Source organism: Cyprinus carpio, chromosome B1 (genome assembly GCF_018340385.1).
Source record: "Cyprinus carpio isolate SPL01 chromosome B1, ASM1834038v1, whole genome shotgun sequence".
Taxonomy (NCBI): Eukaryota; Metazoa; Chordata; class Actinopteri; order Cypriniformes; family Cyprinidae; genus Cyprinus; species Cyprinus carpio.
The window spans coordinates 4,012,755-4,035,613 of record NC_056597.1 but is presented as its reverse complement, the minus strand read 5'-3'; the positions used below and the strand labels follow the sequence as shown (position 1 = coordinate 4,035,613).

Sequence of the window (22,859 nt, the reverse complement as noted above, 5' to 3'; positions counted from 1 at the left end):
GCTGTTTGACAATTCCTTTTTAATGTTTTCTGACCCCGAGACTCAACTTTTTTCTGCAATTCTCCTGCTGTGGTCCTTGGAGAGTCTTTAGCCACTCAAACTCCCCTTCTCACTGTGAATTAGGACGAAATAGAGACACGTCCTCTTCCATGCAGATTTATAACATTTTTATTGCCCTGATGGTGGAAATGGGAATTTTCACTGCTCTAGCTCTTTTCTTAAAGCCACTTCACCAATTTGTGAAACTAATTTATCTTTTGCTGCACATCAGAAATATATTATTTGGTTTTTCTCATTGTGATGGATGATTAAGGGAATTTTGGCTTTGTTTTTCCTCATTTATATTTCTGTGAAACAGGAAGCCTTGGATGGATAATTTCATGTTCATAATCACCCTGGAGTGCTCAAAATTGTGAATATGAATGGGAATATACTTCTGAGATATTTTATTCATAAGAATTTTTAGGGGTGCCAATAATTGTGTCTAATGTGTATTAGAGAAAAACATTCATTTCATAATGATATTTCCCCCCATTTTAAATTCTTATTAACCAATGAAAGTTTAGATTTTTGTGAATTTATTTAAATGAAAGATCTAAAGGATTAACAATGTAGATTAATTTTCCCAGCCTTCTTTGATCATATTTACCATTATGTTTCCAAAACTGTGTCTATGTTGATGTACAGTGAAGCTCAAAATAATCTCCATCATTCAAAATTGGATTGAATTTTAGTTGTGGCTATACCATGCTAGCAGGACAGTGTTTTACAAAATAACCAAGGCATTTCAACAAAAATCCTAACTTCAAACAGGACTAAGCAGTAACCTCAAAATTACGTTCTCTAATTTTCATCTCCACCGTATATACTGTAACGTAGTCAGTAAATCAAAATTGAGGTCTTTGGTATTTCTGAAGTTGTTTATAAAACATTGTTAATAATAATAATTATAAAAAAATTCTGTAACTTGGCCTGTGATATATTTGACTGGATACAATCCAATAATCCTAATAAAAGTTTGATCACATTTTAAAATGGCATCTATTATCATTTCTGGAAAGGGGAGATTGTGATTGGTTTGCAGCCTGCATGTGTGCTTCATGAAACTTGAATAAGGATCCATTCCGGAGCCATTTCAGGGTTTCCCAATAGCTGAAAAAGCCAAACAGCTTGACACAGTAGAATAAACCCACACTAAAAACAGCACACACACACACACACACACACACAGACACACACACAAATCTCTGAGCAGGAATGACAAAGCACAAGATCTCAGCTGAAAGCTGTCTATATATATCTTTCAGACAATGGGTTTCCATTAGCTGTGTCCATATATGTAATTAAAACTGTATAAATGCCTTTTTTGTTTTAAATATGATTTATTTAAATATGTTTTGTAATAACTTCTGTGGCCAATCCTGTGCCTTAGTGTCTTGGTGAGTCTTACATAAGATAAAAACAAAATATTTAAATATTCCTCTATCTGAAATATCTTCTTTATCTTGTCTCTTGACAACTGGGAGTGGTTTTGAATTCAGTTTGTTGTCTGTCCTGTTTTTTGAGTTTCCTTATTTTCTCTTGGTGTATATTTAAAATGATCTCTCAAAAACTCTCGACTATTGTGATCTCCCACTTTACTAAATAAATGTGTACAACAGATCAGTGCTTTGCATTCTAAACTAATACACCAAAGCACACTACTACAGCAATAGTATTTATTGTTAAGTTATTTAACAGTTCCTTAGCCTCAGGGTTGCTGTCTAAATATACAACAGATCAGTGGGAAGTGACATACTGTATTCTGTCTTCCATGGTTCACACTATAACAATGGTACTACGGACAAACAAGTGAATAATTTTTATATTTATTTTGCTTAAACAAAATTGAAGTTAAGGTTAAGAGTCAAATAAGTGTAAAATATATGCGGTCCACATAATGTCATTGTTTACTTTTTAAAACTTGCTTTTACATTAGTTCTCAGTGTGAAACAGACAATCAAATAAATAAACGAATTTTTTTCTTTCTTTTCTTTTTCTTTTGGTCTTAGGCATTCCAAATATACAAAATGTGTCATATTGCTCACCTGTGTAAATCAAAGCCCATATTTGTGTTTTACTATATATATATATATATATATATATATATATATATATATATATATATATAGTCTTCAGTGTCACATGATCCTTCAGAAATCATTCTAATATGCTGATTTATTATCAGTGCTGGAAATAGTTGTGCTGCTTCATGGTTTTTTTTTTTTTTTTTTTGGAAACTGATACTTTTTTCTGGATTCTTTTATGAATAAAAAGTCAACAAGATAAGCATTTATTTAAAATTAAAATGTTTTTTAACAATATGAGTCTTTACTACCACTTTTTATCCATTTAACACATCCTTGCTGAAGTATTCATTACTTTCAAAAAAGAAAGAAAATAATTTATTGATTTCAAACTTTTGAACGGTAGTGTATATTGTAACACAAGATTTCCATTTTGAATAAATGCTGTTTTTTTTTTGTTTTTGTTTTTTTTATTCATAAAAGAATCCTGAAAGAAATATCACAGGTTCCAAAAAACATGAAGCAGCACAACTGTTTCCAACACTGATAATAAATCAGCATATTAGAATGATTTCTGAAGGATCATGACACTGAAGACTGGAGTAATGATGGTGAAAATTCAGCTTTGCATCACAGGAATAAATTATATTTTAAAGTATATTAAAATACAAACTGTAATTTTAAATTGCAATAATATTTTACAAAATAACAGTTTTTTCAGTATTTTTGATCAAATAAATAAAGCCTTGATGACTTGGGTAAAATATATTAAAAATCTTACTGATCCCAAACTTTTGAACTTATATACGAGTGTATATAGTGACGTGACATGAAAGTGACGTGACATACAGCCAAGTATGGTGACCCATACTCAGAATTCGTGCTCTGCATTTAACCCAGCCAAAGTGCACACACACAGCAGTGAACACACACACACACACACCGTGAACACACACCCGGAGCAGTGGGCAGCCATTTATGCTGCAGCACCCGGGGAGCAGTTGGGGGTTTGGTGCCTTGCTCAAGGGCACCGCAGTCATGGTATTGCCGTGTTGCGTGGACAAGGCCACGTTTACCACTGTGTGGCATCCCCTCTTCTTTTCATAACAGTCTGCAAATGTCTGGGGACTGAGGAGTCAAGTTGCTCAAGTTTAGGAATAGGAATGCTTCCCATTCTTGTCTAATACAGGCTTCTAGTTGCTCAACTGACTTAGGTCTTCTTTGTCACATCTTCCTCTTTATGATGCACCAAATGTTTTCTATGGGTGAAAGATCTGGACTGCAGGCTGGCCATTTCAGTACCCGGATCCTTCTTCTACTCAACCATGATGTTGTAATTGATGCAGTATGTGGTCTGGCATTATCATGTTGGAAAATGCAAGGTCTTCCCTGAAAGAGACAATGTCTGGATGGGAGCATATGTTGTTCTAGAACTTGGATATACCTTTCAACATTGATGGTGCCTTTCCAGATGTGTAAGCTGCCCATGACACACCCACTCATGCAACCCCATACCATCAGAGATGCAGGCTTCTGAACTGAGCGCTGATAACAATTTGGGTTGTCCTTGTCCTCTTTAGTCCGGATGACATGGCGTCCCAGTTTTCCAAAAAGAGCTTCAAATTTTGATTAGCCTGACCACAGAACAGTTTTCCACTTTGCCACAGTCCATTTTAAATGAGGCTTGGCCCAGAGAAAACGCCTGCGCTTCTGGATCATCTTTAGATATGGCTTCTTTTTTGACCTATAGAGTTTTAGCCGGCAATGGTGAATGGCACGGTGGATTGTGTTCACCGACAATGTTTTCTGGAAGTATTCCTCAGCCCTTGTTGTGATTTCCATTACAGTAGCATTCCTGTATGTGATGCAGTGCCGTCTAAGGGCCTGATGATCACAGACATCCAGTATGGTTTTCCGGCCTTGACCCTAATGCACAGAGATTGTTCCAGATTCTCTGAATCTTTGGATGATATTATGCACTGTAGATGATGATAACTTCAAACTCTTTGCAATTTTTCTCTGAGAAACCCCTTTCTGATATTGTTCCCCTATGTTTCACTGCAGCATTGGGGGAATTGGTGATCCTCTGCCCATCTTGACTTTTGAGATACATTGCCACGCTGAGAGGCTCTTTTTATTCCCAATCATGTTGCCAATTGACCTAATAAGTTGCAAAATGGTCCTCCAGCTGTTCCTTATATGTACATTTAACTTTTCCGGCCTCTTATTGCTACCTGTCCCAACTTTTTTGGAATGTGTAGCTCTCATGAAATCCAAAATGAGCCAATATTTGGCATGACATTTCAAAATGTCTCACTTTCAACATTTGATATGTAATCTATATTCTATTGTGAATTAAATATAAGTTTATGAGATTTGTAAATGATTCCATTCCTTTTTTACTCACCATTTGTACAGTTTCCCAACTTTTTTGGAATCGGGTTTGTATATATATATATATATATATATATATATCAAGAACAAAAAAAATTTTTTCAAAGTATTAAGGAAACGGACAGGAATGAGGTAATTCTTTTGAAGTTACAAAGTTATAAACAATCAATGAACGAAGAGCTAATGAACAAACCCCCTTTTTCTTTTCTTTTTTAGGTTTTAAAACATAACTTGCTTGGCTTCTCCAGTACTGAAATAGATAACGTCATGTAACATGTTGTTCATCTCAGCTTTAATAAACATATTGCTGATGGGTGTTTGACTGCAGTTGTGCTTTTGAGTGAAACTTCGTCCTTCGGTTCCTTCCACTGTAATTTGATCTTATAGCTCATGTGCAAGTGTGCTTTAAATGTCACGCATGCATGGCTGTAAAAGTGTCCTTCTCGCACTTCTCCTCTGAGCGTTAACCATACCTTATTTTCCCTTGACATACAGACAAGGAAACAAGCTCAACAAGAATGTCAGCTTTCACAGTCAACTTTTGTTGACAATTTTGCCTTGACCTTTCCAACTTGACTTGAAAAATTATTTTCCAAGTAGCTATAAAGAGTAACAAAAGAAACCACAAGCCACTTAATCAGGACCAGTGTGTCTTTCCTTTTCAACTGTCCTTTTCAACTGTTATGCTGCCATTGGGGCGTGTGTGTGTGTCAGGAAAAAAACTGCACTCTCACTCCATTCAACACATCAGCACTATGACTCAGGAAACATTTCTAACAAACCTTTTCTAGCTTGGGCTCTGAACTCCACAGCCTGAGCTTTAATGGTGCCAACAACATCCATGACATTTTATCATTTTCAGTAAGAAGCAAGAAGACATAAGCACAAGAATGAAAACAAAGAGGAAAGAACCGCTTTAAAAACAGGTATTTATAGAGAGTCAGCATGTGTACGGGGTAAAGTATGAGACATGCCTAAGAGTCTGTTTAGAAGAGCACTGCGAGTTTGTTTTGTGATATTTTAACTTAATGTATCACATTCTGATTTTAGTCTTCTTAAAACAACAGAATAGAAAAGAAGACAAAATAGTAGAAGTTGTTGTATGCTTTTAAAGTTGCTTCATTTTTTCTTGTCTGCATGCTTTGTTGATCCCCAATGACATTTCAAATCCTCTTTGTGGGAGAGGATTTGAATAGAGGTAGATTACTTCAAAAGCTGAGCAGATATACACTTCTGTTTGTAATTTCACCCACAGCTAGGTCCCCTCTGAAGAGTCAGGTCTGTGTTGGACCTGCCATTGTCCTTTGTTACTAATAGAAGGCAGATGTGGCTCTGCTGTTTGCAATCAAGTCTTTGTGCTTAGGTTCCCTCTAAACAGCCTTTGCATGACCTGAATTTATACAACCAATGATTATGTTGTGTTAGCTATTAAAAAATTAAGCCTAATTAGAAAGAACATCTTGCTGAAAGGTTGTAACAATCAAGTTGACATGACAGAATTAAGAAAAATGTTATAATGCCGGAAACATTTCTTACAATGTGTTCAGTTTCTATGGTGTGTTACTTCACTATTAAAAATGAAGTCTATCTATCTATCTATCTGTCTATCTGTCTGTCTGTCTATCTATCTATCTATCTATCTATCTATCTATCTATCTATCTGTCTATCTGTCTGTCTGTCTGTCTGTCTATCTATTGTAGTACTTAGTTTGGTTATCATTTACTGCCTCTTTCCTTACCTGTGGTGGCGATTAAGAAGAGTGGATGATAATTAACTCAGCATAGGTTGTATAACTAACATTATAACATAGCAGACTGAACTTGCTGACCCTTTATTCAGGGTTAAACACTGTCAGTACACACAGTATATACAGCCATAGATTACTACAGTGTAATTACGCACAATGTCATACAACAACCTCCCTTCCCCAAAATCAACTTCCAAGATATACTTCCAATATACATTCCTCTTAACTTCTTTCTGTCTCCATCTACTACTACCACCTCCATTTCTTTTTGTCTGCACCAGTCAAAATAACTGAATAATTTGATGAACTGTGCTCAGGGCAAAGCAAATTTCTTTCAGAGAGGGTGGTAGCCATGGTGATCATTATATTGGTGCTGCATGGCCATCTGCTCTAAACATTAACTGAGCATGAATGACTGACACAGATAGAGAGGGACAGAGATAGAGAAAATGCAAAAGAGTGAACGTGCTGACCACATTGATTCTGGTGGGATCAGCTCTCTTTTATCTGTATGTGACAGAGTTTTATTTACTACCATGACATGAGCTGAGAAGCAACAGCCATCACTTCACTTTAACTGTAACTATCATATCTGGACAGGTGCTTTCATTTGCTGTGAAGAAAATAGTCTCAGAGTTACAAAACAAGGCTAAACAAAGTCAAGCTCAAGAATAAAAAAAGCTTCTTAATGTTAAAGATAAGATAGTTGAGATTGCCATACGTGTCTGCATTGATTAAAGATTTTGATAATAAAATGTCCCACTGTAAGTCCTGACACAGTTTTCCCTAAACATTTTGGTGAAGCAGATTTATTGATGATCATTGCCTGAGCCACAATGAATTTCATTTAGAAAAAGTCTACAGTAAAAAAATAAATAAATAAATAAAGTTATAAAAAATAGTTGGAACATTTGCTGAGGAGTAAGTTAAAATATAGCATCCATTCAGCCTACACTCACAAAACTAAACCTTAGCATAAGTGTAACCTGTGGATAGGAGAATTTGAGCTAGATGCAGTTGGATTTAATCTTTTTTAAACCTCAGTGCAATACCAGAAATATATCAAGTAAAATGTAAAATTGTCCAGCTGCTTTCATTCTTAAGGAATGCCAAGAGCATTTGAGCAGTTGTGCTGAATGCAGGAGTTAAGACATCAGACTTCATCAGCCGGAGACTGTAAAGAAAGGCTGAGCAACAGCCTGAGCAACAAGGTTGCAGCAACCATCATCACAGATGAAGCTCATTGTTTCACCTGTTCTTTTCATGGCGTCAAGAATGAAATGATTACTAACGGAGATTCACTTTGGTAACTACTTCATCTTTTTCAGTTTATATAAGATATCATGCCTAAAGAATTCCACGATACCCTTAACTATCTTCATCAAAAAGAAGCTGTGTCTGTTCACAGCATTGACACAAAACTTTGACTCAGTGATGAAGAAAAAAAATAAAAAGATTCTACCGAATATGTGGAAGCATATACGCATGTGCAGAAAATGAGCATTAAATTCTATAAAGTGAAATAGATCTAATGGGACTTTTTATGTACGTTTCCAGTAAAATACTACAGGTTCGGTTTTAAACTGAAAAAAGAAAGAAACAGGTCGTCTTACAATTTACAATAAACTGACATTCTTAAAATTCTCAGTATAACACCCCACATTTTATTTATTTTTTTTTATTTTATTTTTTAAAAAATAGTTGTTTCTTTTTTTTGTTTGTGTGTATGACACTGTGGACCTTTGAAGATTGTGAAAAGCTACTTGCAATAAACTTTAATTCTTCATGTGGCTTTCTCTCCTGTGATTTTAAGATGGTTGTCAATGTGTTATAAAGATACAACAGATTAAGTAATTAAAAAAAAAAAAAAACAACACACACAAAATGTTGTTACCATATTTTTTACAGTAAATATCCGACAACCACAGCTGTCAATTTTCGAACAATTACATTTAGTTAGATAATAATAATAATAATAATAATAATAATAATAATAATAATAATAATAATAATAATAATAATAATTTTATTTATTATTTGAAGGAAATCAGAAACCTGGAATTACTTGTGGTTCACCTAGATGCTATACAGACTTTCTCATAAAATTTCTGCCTAATCTTTAAAGTTACAGTGAGCTCTGATTGATGGAGATATTCATACAGATGATAACTATGTCACAAGATAAACTAAGTCTGACCATTCTGCTTCATAATCATACATGCTTAGCATGAAATTTATCAAAATATTCTGCCATGGAGTGATTATACCTTTGGTTGTCTTTATAAAAGTTACACATACTGTATTAATTTCACATCTACCAGGTTTGATAGAATTGATTCAACCACTAAAACAGTTTCCCTACCAACCCTATATCTGTCTTTGCTGCTTGGTGCATTTAAGAACTGTAAAGCTTTAAGTAGTAGAGAACATAGATTTCCTATTTGCTTTGGGAACATAGCTTTCTCTATTGCTACCTTCACTGGATAGAAAAAAAACTACCTAGGACATTTAGTTCAACAGTCACACTTAGGATTAATGGAGCATAGATAGAAGACAACTAACTTGAAAATATTTTGAAATACTAGGAAAGAAAGTTTAGCAAGTTAAAGTATTTACCAGCCTTAAAAGCTGCAAGGTCAGCAAGTCTTAGCAGACTCTTAGCAAATAATCACTGAGAATCACAGTTGTCTATTCACCACAGTGGCTGTTAATAAGGAACTGCATGTTGGTGGACATCCAATTCCATTAATTCTATTATATTATTATATTGATGGATTCTAGCATGCAGAGTCGGATCAAAGTGTCCTATTAGACGTGGGGAAATCTGTCCCATTGATACACCGCAGTGTACAAAATTCAGAAGAGAGGAGACAAAGAGTCAAAGAGTTCCTCATCTTACCTTATCTTAGAAATGTAAGTATTTTTTTCTTTCCATTGTCACCTTTGGATTGTTTAAGGCCTGGGAGTTGCAAGGCATTATTCTTTGTAAATCCACAACAGTATTATATACAGCTCTAAAAATACATACATACAAACATACATACAATTATCATTATGCAATTTTCCAGGAAAAAGTTTTACCCAACACTTTAATCTCCTGATGGAGTATGTATTTTACATTTCATGTTGGCTTGTAATATCTTACAATTTATTTTTCACCAAACTTCGTAGACTGCTGATATAGCATTACTTTCTGCTGGGGGGAAATGCAATGCACAGACATGGTCTCTGACACAAAAACCACATGAAAAGTATTGGAGCACTTTGAGACATCCTCTGTCTGACCCACATTTCAGATTGACCCCTGCTCATCTTTAACCTCTTGAAATGTCATCCAAGGCTTATGGGTAGTTTACAGTCTTGAATGACATTGAGGTCCAGCTGTCTCTGGTAAATCTGCTGTCAACAAAGTGACTTTTGGCTTGCCAACCAGTGAATATACATGTGAATCTTACACCCCTTCCCTCCTTTTCAGTTTTCAGCTTATTTCAGCTAATAATTGTGAAGTATTTTATGAGAAAGATCCTTTTAGACTTCTTTACTCTGTGGCCTTGTAGCACTGAGGCTGTTGGGCTTGTGAACAGCCTGGTTGTGATTAGTGTGTCTGCTGGTATTGAATGTGTGCACCCCCACATCCACACACACAAAAGGTTTCACAAACATGCAACATACCTCTTCTTGGTAGACCTACTTCTGAGCAATTCATATAAAGGCAAAATCCCCCTATAACCCCAAACTGACATCACTGGAGCAATGTGGCACATGATTCTTATATTAGTCTGACATAAATATTTTTTCTAAATCTTTGATTCTGAGGGGAAACCCATCAAGCATTTCTGTTATGAACCACCATTCTACATCTAAGCTGTAACCAACCTGATTTTCTCTGAATCCACACAGCTGGAACTGGAGAGAAACCCTACTGAAAACCACATTTATGAGTGCATCATCACTTCGTTCACCTCAGAGGAAATTAACATTTGCTTTTCTCAGAAGTACAGTACCAATCAGTACTTTATTTTATAAGTAATGACAAATCTTTTTAGTGAAGTCTTCTAAGCACAAGACATTTGTAGTTTTCAGAGAACTGAAGGTGGCAGAAACTATGCAAGCCACGTGCCTTGAGTTTAATTTAGCTAAAGTCTTTTGAATACAAATGTTCTGGAAAGGGTCTAAATTGGCGTAGTCAATGACCGTGCTTTCCAGTGACCTTCTTGGCTTGTGTAAGTACACTTCTCCATCTAACCCTGTGACTGGGTTGTGAGGTAATGTTTGTAAACAGAGTGACCATGTGCGCTTACGCACGTGGAGTGTGATCTTCAATTCACGCCTGAGAATTAAACCTTGATAACAATACATATTCTAACAGCCCAAAATTCTCTTCAAAAATGCAAACATCCAATAACTGTATTGAAGGATGGGAAAAACGTGTGTATATGGTGTCATATAGATCCTTTTACACAGAGCTATTGTGAGAATTTACACAAAAAAAGGCTTAAAATATTACTGAATCAATTGCAGTACAAGCTGTTAACTAAGACAAGAAATTGTAAACATTGTAAATAATTATATAAATCATCCCATATTTTCATTGCAAATAGAGGCAAAAGTTTGTCTTTTTAGAGAAACGGTCCTAAATTTTGATTTTTAAACACTGACCCCTAGCAAAAATATGATGATGTCTGAAACCAGATCTCTGCTTTTCACTCATACATTCAACCAAATAAAACATTTCAGCATTTTTTATATATTTTTTTCTAAATAATAATTTGAGTCTAAAGCACACAAAAAGCCTTCTTATCATTCAAAGAAATCTACCATGTCGTTGAACAGAAGTATATTATTGTTTTGCACCAAACACTCTTATCAGAGAAAAAGGGTCTGCCTGTACTTCCAGTCCAGATAAGCTCCAGCAAATGTTGTATATTCTCACCAGTTACCATAGACATGCAAGCCTTACAATTATATTGAAGTAGAATATGTTTAAATGACAGATGCATTGCTCTATCACCACTACTACCATCAAAGAATTATCTGTTATAAACATAAAGTTGGAGTGGAAGCTTATACAGCATCCAGATTCACTCAGTGTGGTTACATTAGCATTTGCACCACCTCTTTATCACATTTACTGACAACACTCCATAAAGGATCCCCTTGCAGGCATAGGCTAACTTCCACACTTCACATGTAAACAGAAAGTTGGAATACACAAGCTAAATACACAACGCGCCTTCTCCTCTGAGCGTTAACCATACCTTATTTTCCCCCTGACATACAGACAAGGAACACAGCTCAACAAGAATGTCAGCTTTCACAGTCAATTTTTGTTGACAATTTTGCCTTGACCTTTCCAACTTGACTTGAAAAAGTATTTTCCCAAGTAGCTATAAAGAGTAACAAAAGAAACCACAAGCCACTTAATCAGGGACCAGTGTGTCTTTCCTTTTCAACTGTCCTTTTCAACTGTTTGCTGCCAATTGGGGCGTGTGTGTGTGGTTAGGGAAAAAACTGCACTCTCACTCCATTCAACACATCAGCACTATGACTCAGGAAACATTTCTAACAAACTTTTCTAGCTTGGGCTCTGAACTCCACAGCCTGAGCTTTAATGGTGCCAACAACATCCATGACATTTTATCATTTTCAGTAAGAAGCAAGAAGACATAAGCACAAGAATGAAAACAAAGAGGAAAGAACCACTTTAAAATGAACAGGTATTTATAGAGAGTCAGCATGTGTACGGGGTAAAGTATGAGACATGCCTAAGAGTCTGTTTAGAAGAGCACTGCGAGTTTGTTTTGTGATATTTTAACTTAATGTATCACATTCTGATTTTAGTCTTCTTAAAACAACAGAATAGAAAAGAAGACAAAATAGTAGAAGTTGTTTTATGCTTTTTAAAGTTGCTTCATTTTTCTTGTCTGCATGCTTTGGTTGATCCCCAATGACATTTCAAATCCTCTTTTGGGGAGAGGATTTGAATAGAGGTAGATACTTCAAAAGCTGAGCAGATATACACTTCTGTTTGTAATTTCACCCACAGCTAGGTCCCCTCTGAAGAGGTCAGGTCTGTGTTGGACCTGCCATTGTCCTTTGTTACTAATAGAAGGCAGATGTGGCTCTGCTGTTTGCAATCAAGTCTTTGTGCTTAGGTTCCCTCTAAACAGCCTTTTGCATGACCTGAATTTATACAACCAATGATTATGTTGTGTTAGCTATTAAAAAAATTAAGCCTAATTAGAAAGAACATCTTGCTGAAAGGTTGTAACAATCAAGTTGACATGACAGAATTAAGAGAAATGTTATAATGCCGGAAACATTTCTTACAATGTGTTCAGTTTCTATGGTGTGTTACTTCACTATTAAAAATGAAGTCTATCTATCTATCTATCTATCTATCTATCTATCTATCTATCTATCTATCTATCTATCTATCTGTCTGTCTCTATCTGTCTATCTGTCTATCTGTCTGTCTGTCTGTCTATCTATGTATTACTTAGTTTGGTTATCATTTACTGCCTCTTTCCTTACCTGTGGTGGCGATTAAGAAGAGGTGGATGATAATTAACTCAGCATAGGTTGGTATAACTAACATTATAACATAGCAGACTGAAACTTGCTGACCCTTTATTCAGGGTTAAACACTGTCAGTACACACAGTATATACAGCCATAGATTACTACAGTGTAATTACGCACAATGTCATACAACAACCTCCCTTCCCCAAAATCAACTTCCAAGATATACTTCCAATATTCATTCCTCTCAACTTCTTTCTGTCTCCATCTACTACTACCACCTCCATTTCTTTTTGTCTGCACCAGTCAAAATAACTGAATAATTTGATGAACTGTGCTCAGGGCAAAGCAAATTTCTTTCAGAGAGGGTGGTAGCCATGGTGATCATTATATTGGTGCTGCATGGCCATCTGCTCTAAACATTAACTGAGCATGAATGACTGACACAGATAGAGAGGGACAGAGATAGAGAAAATGCAAAAGAGTGAACATGTGCTGACCACATTGATTCTGGTGGGATCAGCTCTCTTTTATCTGTATGTGACAGAGTTTTATTTACTACCATGACATGAGCTGAGAAGCAACAGCCATCACTTCACTTTAACTGTAACTATCATATCTGGACAGGTGCTTTCATTTGCTGTGAAGAAAATAGTCTCAGAGTTACAAAACAAGGCTAAACAAAGTCAAGCTCAAGAATAAAAAAAGCTTCTTAGTGTTAAAGATAAGATAGTTGAGATTGCCATACGTGTCTGCATTGATTAAAGATTTTGATAATAAAATGTCCCCACTGTAAGTCCTGACACAGTTTTCCCTAAACATTTTGGTGAAGCAGATTTATTGATGATCATTGCCTGAGCCACAATGAATTTCATTTAGAAAAAGTCTACAGTAAAAAAATAAATAAATAAATAAAGTTTATAAAAATAGTTGGAACATTTTGCTGAGGAGTAATTTTTAAAATATAGCATCCATTCAGCCTACACTCACAAAACTAAACCTTAGCATAAGTGTAACCTGTGGATAGGAGAATTTGAGCTAGATGCAGTTGGATTTAATCTTTTTTAAACCTCAGTGCAATACCAGAAATATATCAAGTAAAATGTAAAATCGAAAATCTCCTATCAACATTAAGGAATGCCAAGAGCATTTGAGCAGTTGTGCTGAATGCAGGAGTTAAGACATCAGACTTCATCAGCCGGAGACTGTAAAGAAAGGCTGAGCAACAGCCTGAGCAACAAGGTTGCAGCAACCATCATCACAGATGAAGCTCATTGTTTCACCTGTTCTTTTCATGGCGTCAAGAATGAAATGATTACTAACGGAGATTCACTTTGGTAACTACTTCATCTTTTTCAGTTTATATAAGATATCATGCCTAAAGAATTCCACGATACCCTTAACTATCTTCATCAAAAAGAAGCTGTGTCTGTTCACAGCATTGACACAAAACTTTGACTCAGTGATGAAGAAAAAAATAAAAGATTCTAACGAATATGTGGAAGCATATACGCATGTGCAGAAAATGAGCATTAAATTCTATAAAGTGAAATAGATCTAATGGGACTTTTTATGTACGTTTCCAGTAAAATACTACAGGTTCGGTTTTAAACTGAAAAAAGAACAGGTCGTCTTACAATTTACAATAAACTGACATTCTTAAAATTCTCAGTATAACACCCCACATTTTATTTATTTTTTATTTTATTTTTTAAAAAATAGTTGTTTCTTTTTGTTTGTGTGTATGACACTGTGGACCTTTGAAGATTGTGAAAAGCTACTTGCAATAAACTTTAATTCTTCATGTGGCTTTCTCCTGTGATTTTAAGATGGTTGTCAATGTGTTATAAAGATACAACAGATTAAGTAATTAAAAAAAAAAAACAACAACACAAAATGTTGTTACCATATTTTTACAGTAAATATCCGACAACCACAGCTGTCAATTTTTGAACAATTACATTTAGTTAGATAATAATAATAATAATAATAATAATAATAATAATAATAATAATAATAATAATAATAATAATAATATGTATTTATTATTTGAAGGAAATCAGAAACCTGGAATTACTTGTGGTTCACCTAGATGCTATACAGACTTTCTCATAAAATTTCTGCCTAATCTTTAAAGTTACAGTGAGCTCTGATTGATGGAGATATTCATACAGATGATAACTATGTCACAAGATAAACTAAGTCTGACCATTCTGCTTCATAATCATACATGCTTAGCATGAAATTTATCAAATATTCTGCCATGGAGTGATTATACCTTTGGTTGTCTTTATAAAAGTTACACATACTGTATTAATTTCACATCTACCAGGTTGATAGAATTGATTCAACCACTAAAACAGTTTCCCTACCAACCCTATATCTGTCTTTGCTGCTTGGTGCATTTAAGAACTGTAAAGCTTTAAGTAGTAGAGAACATAGATTTCCTATTTGCTTTGGGAACATAGCTTTCTCTATTGCTACCTTCACTGGATAGAAAAAAAACTACCTAGGACATTTAGTTCAACAGTCACACTTAGGATTAATGGAGCATAGATAGAAGACAACTAACTTGAAAATATTTTGAAATACTAGGAAAGAAAGTTTAGCCAGTTAAAGTATTTACCAGCCTTAAAAGCTGCAAGGTCAGCAAGTCTTAGCAGACTCTTAGCAAATAATCACTGAGAATCACAGTTGTCTATTCACCACAGTGGCTGTTAATAAGGAACTGCATGTTGGTGGACATCCAATTCCATTAATTCTATTATATTATTATATTGATGGATTCTAGCATGCAGAGTCGGATCAAAGTGTCCTATTAGACGTGGGGGAAATCTGTCCCATTGATACACCGCAGTGTACAAAATTCAGAAGAGAGGAGACAAAGAGTCAAAGAGTTCCTCATCTTACCTTATCTTAGAAATGTAAGTATTTTTTTCTTTCCATTGTCACCTTTGGATTGTTTAAGGCCTGGGAGTTGCAAGGCATTATTCTTTGTAAATCCACAACAGTATTATATACAGCTCTAAAAATACATACATACAAACATACATACAATTATCATTATGCAATTTTCCAGGAAAAAAGTTTTACCCAACACTTTAATCTCCTGATGGAGTATGTATTTTACATTTCATGTTTGCTTGTAATATCTTACAATTTATTTTTCACCAAACTTCGTAGACTGCTGATATAGCATTACTTTCTGCTGGGGGGAAATGCAATGCACAGACATGGTCTCTGACACAAAAACCACATGAAAAGTATTGGAGCACTTTGAGACATCCTCTGTCTGACCCACATTTCAGATTGACCCCTGCTCATCTTTAACCTCTTGAAATGTCATCCAAGGCTATGGGGTAGTTTACAGTCTGAATGACATTGAGGTCCAGCTGTCTCTGGTAAATCTGCTGTCAACAAAGTGACTTTTGGCTTGCCAACCAGTGAATATACATGTGAATCTTACACCCCTTCCCTCCTTTTCAGTTTTCAGCTTATTTCAGCTAATAATTGTGAAGTATTTTATGAGAAAGATCCTTTTAGACTTCTTTACTCTGTGGCCTTGTAGCACTGAGGCTGTTGGGCTTGTGAACAGCCTGGTTGTGATTAGTGTGTCTGCTGGTATTGAATGTGTGCACCCCCACATCCACACACACAAAAGGTTTCACAAACATGCAACATACCTCTTCTTGGTAGACCTACTTCTGAGCAATTCATATAAAGGCAAAATCCCCCTATAACCCCAAACTGACATCACTGGAGCAATGTGGCACATGATTCTTATATTAGTCTGACATAAATATTTTTTCTAAATCTTTGATTCTGAGGGGAAACCCATCAAGCATTTCTGTTATGAACCACCATTCTACATCTAAGCTGTAACCAACCTGATTTTCTCTGAATCCACACAGCTGGAACTGGAGAGAAAACCCTACTGAAAACCACATTTATGAGTGCATCATCACTTCGTTCACCTCAGAGGAAATTAACATTTGCTTTTCTCTCAGAAGTACAGTACCAATCAGCACTTTATTTTATAAGTAATGACAAATCTTTTTTAGTGAAGTCTTCTAAGCACAAGACATTTGTAGTTTTCAGAGAACTGAAGGTGGCAGAAACTATGCAAGCCACGTGCCTTGAGTTTAATTTAGCTAAAGTCTTTTGAATACAAATGTTCTGGAAAGGGTCTAAATTGGCGTAGTCAATGACCGTGCTTTCCAGTGACCTTCTTGGCTTGTGTAAGTACACTTCTCCATCTAACCCTGTGACTGGGTTGTGAGGTAATGTTTGTAAACAGAGCGACCATGTGCGCTTACGCACGTGGAGTGTGATCTTCAATTCACGCCTGAGAATTAAACCTTGATAACAATACATATTCTAACAGCCCAAAATTCTCTTCAAAAATGCAAACATCCAATAACTGTATTGAAGGATGGGAAAAACGTGTGTATATGGTGTCATATAGATCCTTTTACACAGAGCTATTGTGAGAATTTACACAAAAAAAGGCTTAAAATATTACTGAATCAATTGCAGTACAAGCTGTTAACTAAGACAAGAAATTGTAAACATTGTAAATAATTATATAAAAATCACATATTTTCATTGCAAATAGAGGCAAAAGTTTGTCTTTTTAGAGAAACGGTCCTAAATTTTGATTTTTAAACACTGACCCCTAGCAAAAATATGATGATGTCTGAAACCAGATCTCTGCTTTTCACTCATACATTCAACCAAATAAAACATTTCAGCATTTTTATATATTTTTTTCTAAATAATAATTTGAGTCTAAAGCACACAAAAAGCCTTCTTATCATTCAAAGAAATCTACCATGTCATTGAACAGAAGTATATTATTGTTTTGCACCAAACACTCTTATCAGAGAAAAGGGTCTGCCTGTACTTCCAGTCCAGATAAGCTCCAGCAAATGTTGTATATTCTCACCAGTTACCATAGACATGCAAGCCTTACAATTATATTGAAGTAGAATATGTTTAATGACAGATGCATTGCTCTATCACCACTACTACCATCAAAGAATTATCTGTTCTAAACATAAAGTTGGAGTGGAAGCTTATACAGCATCCAGATTCATTCAGTGTGGTTACATTAGCATTTGCACCACCTCTTTATCACATTTACTGACAACACTCCATAAAGGATCCCCTTGCAGGCATAGGCTAACTTCCACACTTCACATGTAAACAGAAAGTTGGAATACACAAGCTAAATACACAAAATAAGAGGTCAGGACTTTTATCTGTATTATTCCAGCAGCCAATTATGATGCAAATCCTAATAGGGCTGTTAAATCAGTTAAGCAATGGTAACATTTGCAATTCATTAGTAGAGATAAAAGAGTTGCTGCTGTAGCCTTTTGTAACAGTTTACTCAAGTTAATATGTTTGATTGTTACATGTCAAAAGCAACATTGAATTCAAAAATACATCTGAAACATTCAGACAGCTGAATATGGCTTTCTCAATACAATGGTCAAAGTTATTCAAACATTTGACATTTTCTTTGCTCAGTCTTAATTTCAATAGCCTATAGCTATTCAGACATATGCAAACATGTTCCAGGCCACTACAACACACCATTGACTGTGAGCTGTGAGTAATATCTTAATGGAATATAAATCAAATTTAGCATGGACACTAAATTGTTCTCTGTTTATCTGAATGTTATACAAAGAACTTGTATAGAGAACTGATGTTCTTTAATTGAATCATTTTTGCTTCTAATGAAAATACTCACTGTGAACATAAAATGTAGACATAAACACAATTGAGATGTTGTCTACAAATAAACAATGGAAATCCTATTAATGTCAGAAAAGGCAAAAATTCCACTCTCTGGTGGCCCTCAGCTAATGGTGCTATGGGTTTGGGTTTCAGTTCTTTTAAAGCTTCTGACCTTGTGGGCTTCCACCACTACGCTCTTGTTTTTTTTTTTTAATCCTCAGGACTGTGCCAGTCTTTGTGTCTGCTTGTCATTCAGTGATGAATGCAATAAAAGCAAGGAGCTTGACTATTCCTAGCCAAACACCTACATTCAATCAAAGCACATATCAGAGAAAGGAGAAAAGTACCAAAAAGAACTTTGTCATATTTAAAGAAAATTATATTTCTTGTCACATTTTCTTAAAAAAAAAAAAAATTATATATATGTGTGTGTGTGTATGTATATATAATTTTTTATTTATTTTTTTACTAAATATGATTTTTTTTCAGTCCCTAAAATGCCTCTTTCTTGGAATTACAGATGTCTAGCTAGGTCAGTGGACACTGAATAGATAAGATAATTTTGTTAGCAGTGTGACTGTTTAGTCTTTCTCTCAGCACAGGAGATGTATTGGGAAATAGTGCCTGAAGAAGAATTGGCCAACAGCCTCAAAAAGATCCCAATTTTTCAAAGCAGACACATACCTAAAGCTGGCCACTGCACAACATCTTAGATAAAAATGACTGAAGACAAATGAGATTTAAATGCTTGAAATACATTCTGTCTGCACAAGCCAACAAAAAAGGGACAGAGAGAGGGGAGGGAGAAAGAGAGACAGAAAACGTCAGCCATGTTGGTGAAGCTTTATCTAATATCCTTTCATTCTTATGTCAGCTCATGGTTTTAAAAAGGACAGTACATTGCTAAAAAAGAGCTTGAAGCCATTAAAGAGACCCTGGAGGCCAAAGGAAAAGGGCAAGAACATGAAAACTCTCTCACCTTGTTTTAAGTCCTTCCACTTTGTAGAATTCCAACAAACCGTCTGGGTCTCCTCTTAAACAAATCCTAAAGGGCAGCCATCTTGCTTCCTTCTGTTCCGTCTATGAAACAGACTACCTCCATATCAATATTCATGGGCTAGTCTGACGTCTGCTTTCATCATCAGGGGTAGAAGGCTTGCATTGCTGTTGGCTCTCGAAGCGCGCCCAGACGCAGCCCGTAAACACACACTCACTCTTGTATGTGCTTGTATAAGCAGTGTGCAGAGTGAGACAGTCCAGTGTGCAAGTGTGTGCAGATAAGAGGAACCAAGCTTGCTTCACCGGCAAGCTGGAGTAATTGCAAAATCACTTTCCTGCTGGGTCCTCTCCACACAAAGGGACTGAGTTTCTTTTCTTCCCCCTCCTTTTTTGCTCTGTTTCTTTTTTTTTCTTTTTTTTTTCATCTGTACACAATAGTGCACACTTTACTGGCTGCCCCGAAGCACTGGACTGGATTGCACAGTTCATGGCTTAACCGTCCGCCCACTTTAGCAGACACAGAGGGAGGGAAAACCCCTTCACTCACAGTCAGTTTCAATGATAAAGTATACTAAATGCAAACAGGAAAAGAGAGACAACTATTACAAGACAATAAACCAACATTTCTTACTGATGCTGTTTGGTCTTACTAACTCTAAAAGCTCTCTGTCCTTTAGTTCCTTACAGATTAGATGGTGGAGCACTGCCTCAGCTTCTATGAAGCGTTACCCTTGTTTACACTTGCTTGGTCTTATTTTGGCACATAGTGGTTTGGGGGCCGCACACTTTGACCTAAAAAAACTCTGGAGCTTGAACAAATTCTTGTCTGACAAACAAGATACCAAATTTATACTACTGTGAGACACTTTGGTGAAAAAGAAATTTGATATTTGACCTAATATCTGAATGATTTAAAGATTTTCTGTACAGATGACAGAAAGTTCAAAGCTTCTCATTTAACACTATGGCCCTTGTTTGCAATCATGTACATGTGAAAGCTAGCACTAACCCATCTCCTCCTCCACCCTCCGTTTAGAGCTTTTAAACATCCCTTTTTTGTCTTGTCTGGATTTTAACAGGTGGTTCTTGTCTGAAAAAATCTGCCTTTGGCTCCACTCCAGTTTTGAAAGGGAGACCCCACCTCTTTCCTGTGGGCCACAGCCTAGCTGAAGTGACGTTTGTTGACTCAATAGTTTCAGGCAGGGAGCAGAAAAGGAGATTTGTTGTTACACTGCGTGGAGGAAGGGCAGTGGGGGAAGGCAGGAAGGCTTGCATGAGCAGTAATCACCAGAACTGGCCATTCCACATAGATCAGGTCAGCAATGGTAGGAATTTGGTATTACACTTGTTACAATTATCAAAGAATAATCCAAGTTATTTGGTCAAGTTTTAAGAAAATGTGTCGCAATGCAATCATAATGTTTGCAACAATTTTCATGTTTTTAATTATAACATTATTACTGGTAAATACACTGTAATAACTATTTAATAACACATGTACGTGCACGTATTGTATGTACAAATTGATTTCTTATGAATTTGTAAGATCTTACTCATACAAAAACATACAATTTGCATGTAAAATGTCATCATGAGGGTTCACCCCTAAACTTAACCCTCACAATGATGTGAGAGGTCACTATTAGTCACTGCAAAAAAAATGTAAAAAATAAAAATATTTGTACAAACTGTCAAGACCGTGTGTTGGTACCTTTAGCAAGAAATTACACAAGTTGGCATAAACACAACAAAATATAGTTTTGGCGCAGTTTGTCTCATTTTAGGGTTGTCACATATCTGTATGATCCTGTTAATACATGTTAATAACTGATGTTAACTACATTGTCCCTCCAAAGGACAAAATCATGTATGCCTCTTTCATAAAATTTATATTTCAGTTCACTGTTCAGTTTTGTTAATTTGCATTTCCAGAGCATTTCTGTGTTTTAATTAACACACACCTATAAAGACAAACATCACATAGTGACTTCTAACTTATAGCATTTTCCAGTTTGCTGGAATCAGAGCCTATAGTGTGAATGCTCTGCAGTTGAAAATAACATAGATACCATGTTGAGCAAACTAAACTAAGCATACCTCTTGGTACCCAGTGAAAGAATGTTATGGCTTGTGAAAAAGTGTCAGAAACGACAAATCATCCTTTCACATCACTCCTCACCTCTTGGGGGGAAACCTCTCACCTTGTGTGTGAAAAGGGGGTTGACCCCAAACTGCCCGGGACAATGATGGGATGGACACACTTTTAACATGAGTGACCTCACACGTCTGCTTGATTACAGGCATTAAAGAGGGCAACAATTGAGGCAACAATTGTGATGCTTCAACTCCAATTAAAAACTTAAGAGATTCCTGCCACATGACAGCTGACATTTCACATAGGCTTAAATAACAGCATTCATTATACATTTTATGATCGTGGCCACTAACTTAAATTATTGTTCGCAATAAATCAACTTCTGTGCAAATACACATTTGAAAATAGGTACCTCCTCTGACAAGAAGTCACTTCTGCACTTATCTTACAAGACTCGTTAGTGTAAGACCTTCATTTCCTAATTACTACAAACCCAGCAGGAGGACGGGACCCAAAGTGGGGAGTTCAGAAGGACAGCAAGTTACAGCAGTAGCAAAACACATTACGCAGACAGAACCAACTCAAAGATGCAAGAAAATCTGAATAAGTACTGAAAATCTTCACAATCTGCTTTGTGTTCCTCTAGTTCTTGCAACTGCATTTCCATCTGTATCTTACTCTGTTGTAAATAACCATTTTCACTTACCCCAGACTAATCAGTTGCTTCAAGTGAAAAGGGCCGAAGCTCTTTTCACGCATTCTGAATACAGGTGCCTGGTTCTCTCTCACTCTGTAGGGATGCAGGATTTTACGAGGCTCTATTCACAAAGGCTTATTATTCTCCTAGCACAGACAGAGGCCATGGAGGGCCTTGAGGGGATGAGACCATATTGTGGCCACTGCTGGCCCTGTCTGTTCCCGTGAGCTTCAATGCCACTTCTGCTTTCCAAACCAAATGATCATTTGATTCACAAATTAACATGAACAGGTCAGGTCTGGTAATACTATAACTTTTGATTTCAATAATATATTAGTAAAAAAAAAAAAATAATAATAATAATAATAACAATTAACATGACTAAGATAAATAATTGTCTAAAGGTATTTTTTTCATTGTTAGTTCATGCTAACTGATGTTTGCAAATGGAACCTCATTGTGTTATCCAATGTTTTGTAAATCTTTAAATCTGCACTGTGTACTGTGTACTTAGTACTGTGTTCCTAAGCATAAAGATTCAAAAGTTATTCATTTGTGATGTCACATAATCTTATGTGCAAGTATTTCAAAATA

The 22,859-nt window shown here is 35.8% G+C and overlaps 1 protein-coding gene across 2 annotated transcripts in view; it reads right to left on the bottom strand.

The window, feature by feature from the left end:
- tet2 (tet methylcytosine dioxygenase 2) overlaps positions 1 to 19,966 on the bottom strand; it is a 31,475-nt gene extending 11,509 nt beyond the window's left edge. The window contains exon 1 of one of the 2 annotated variants that reach the window (XM_042716289.1): positions 19,454 to 19,966. The gene's annotated coding sequence lies outside the window, so the exon portion shown is untranslated. The remainder of the gene's footprint in view (positions 1 to 19,453) is intronic. The other variant, XM_042716288.1, reaches the window with a different exon arrangement.
- Between the last annotated feature and the right edge of the window lie 2,893 nt (positions 19,967 to 22,859).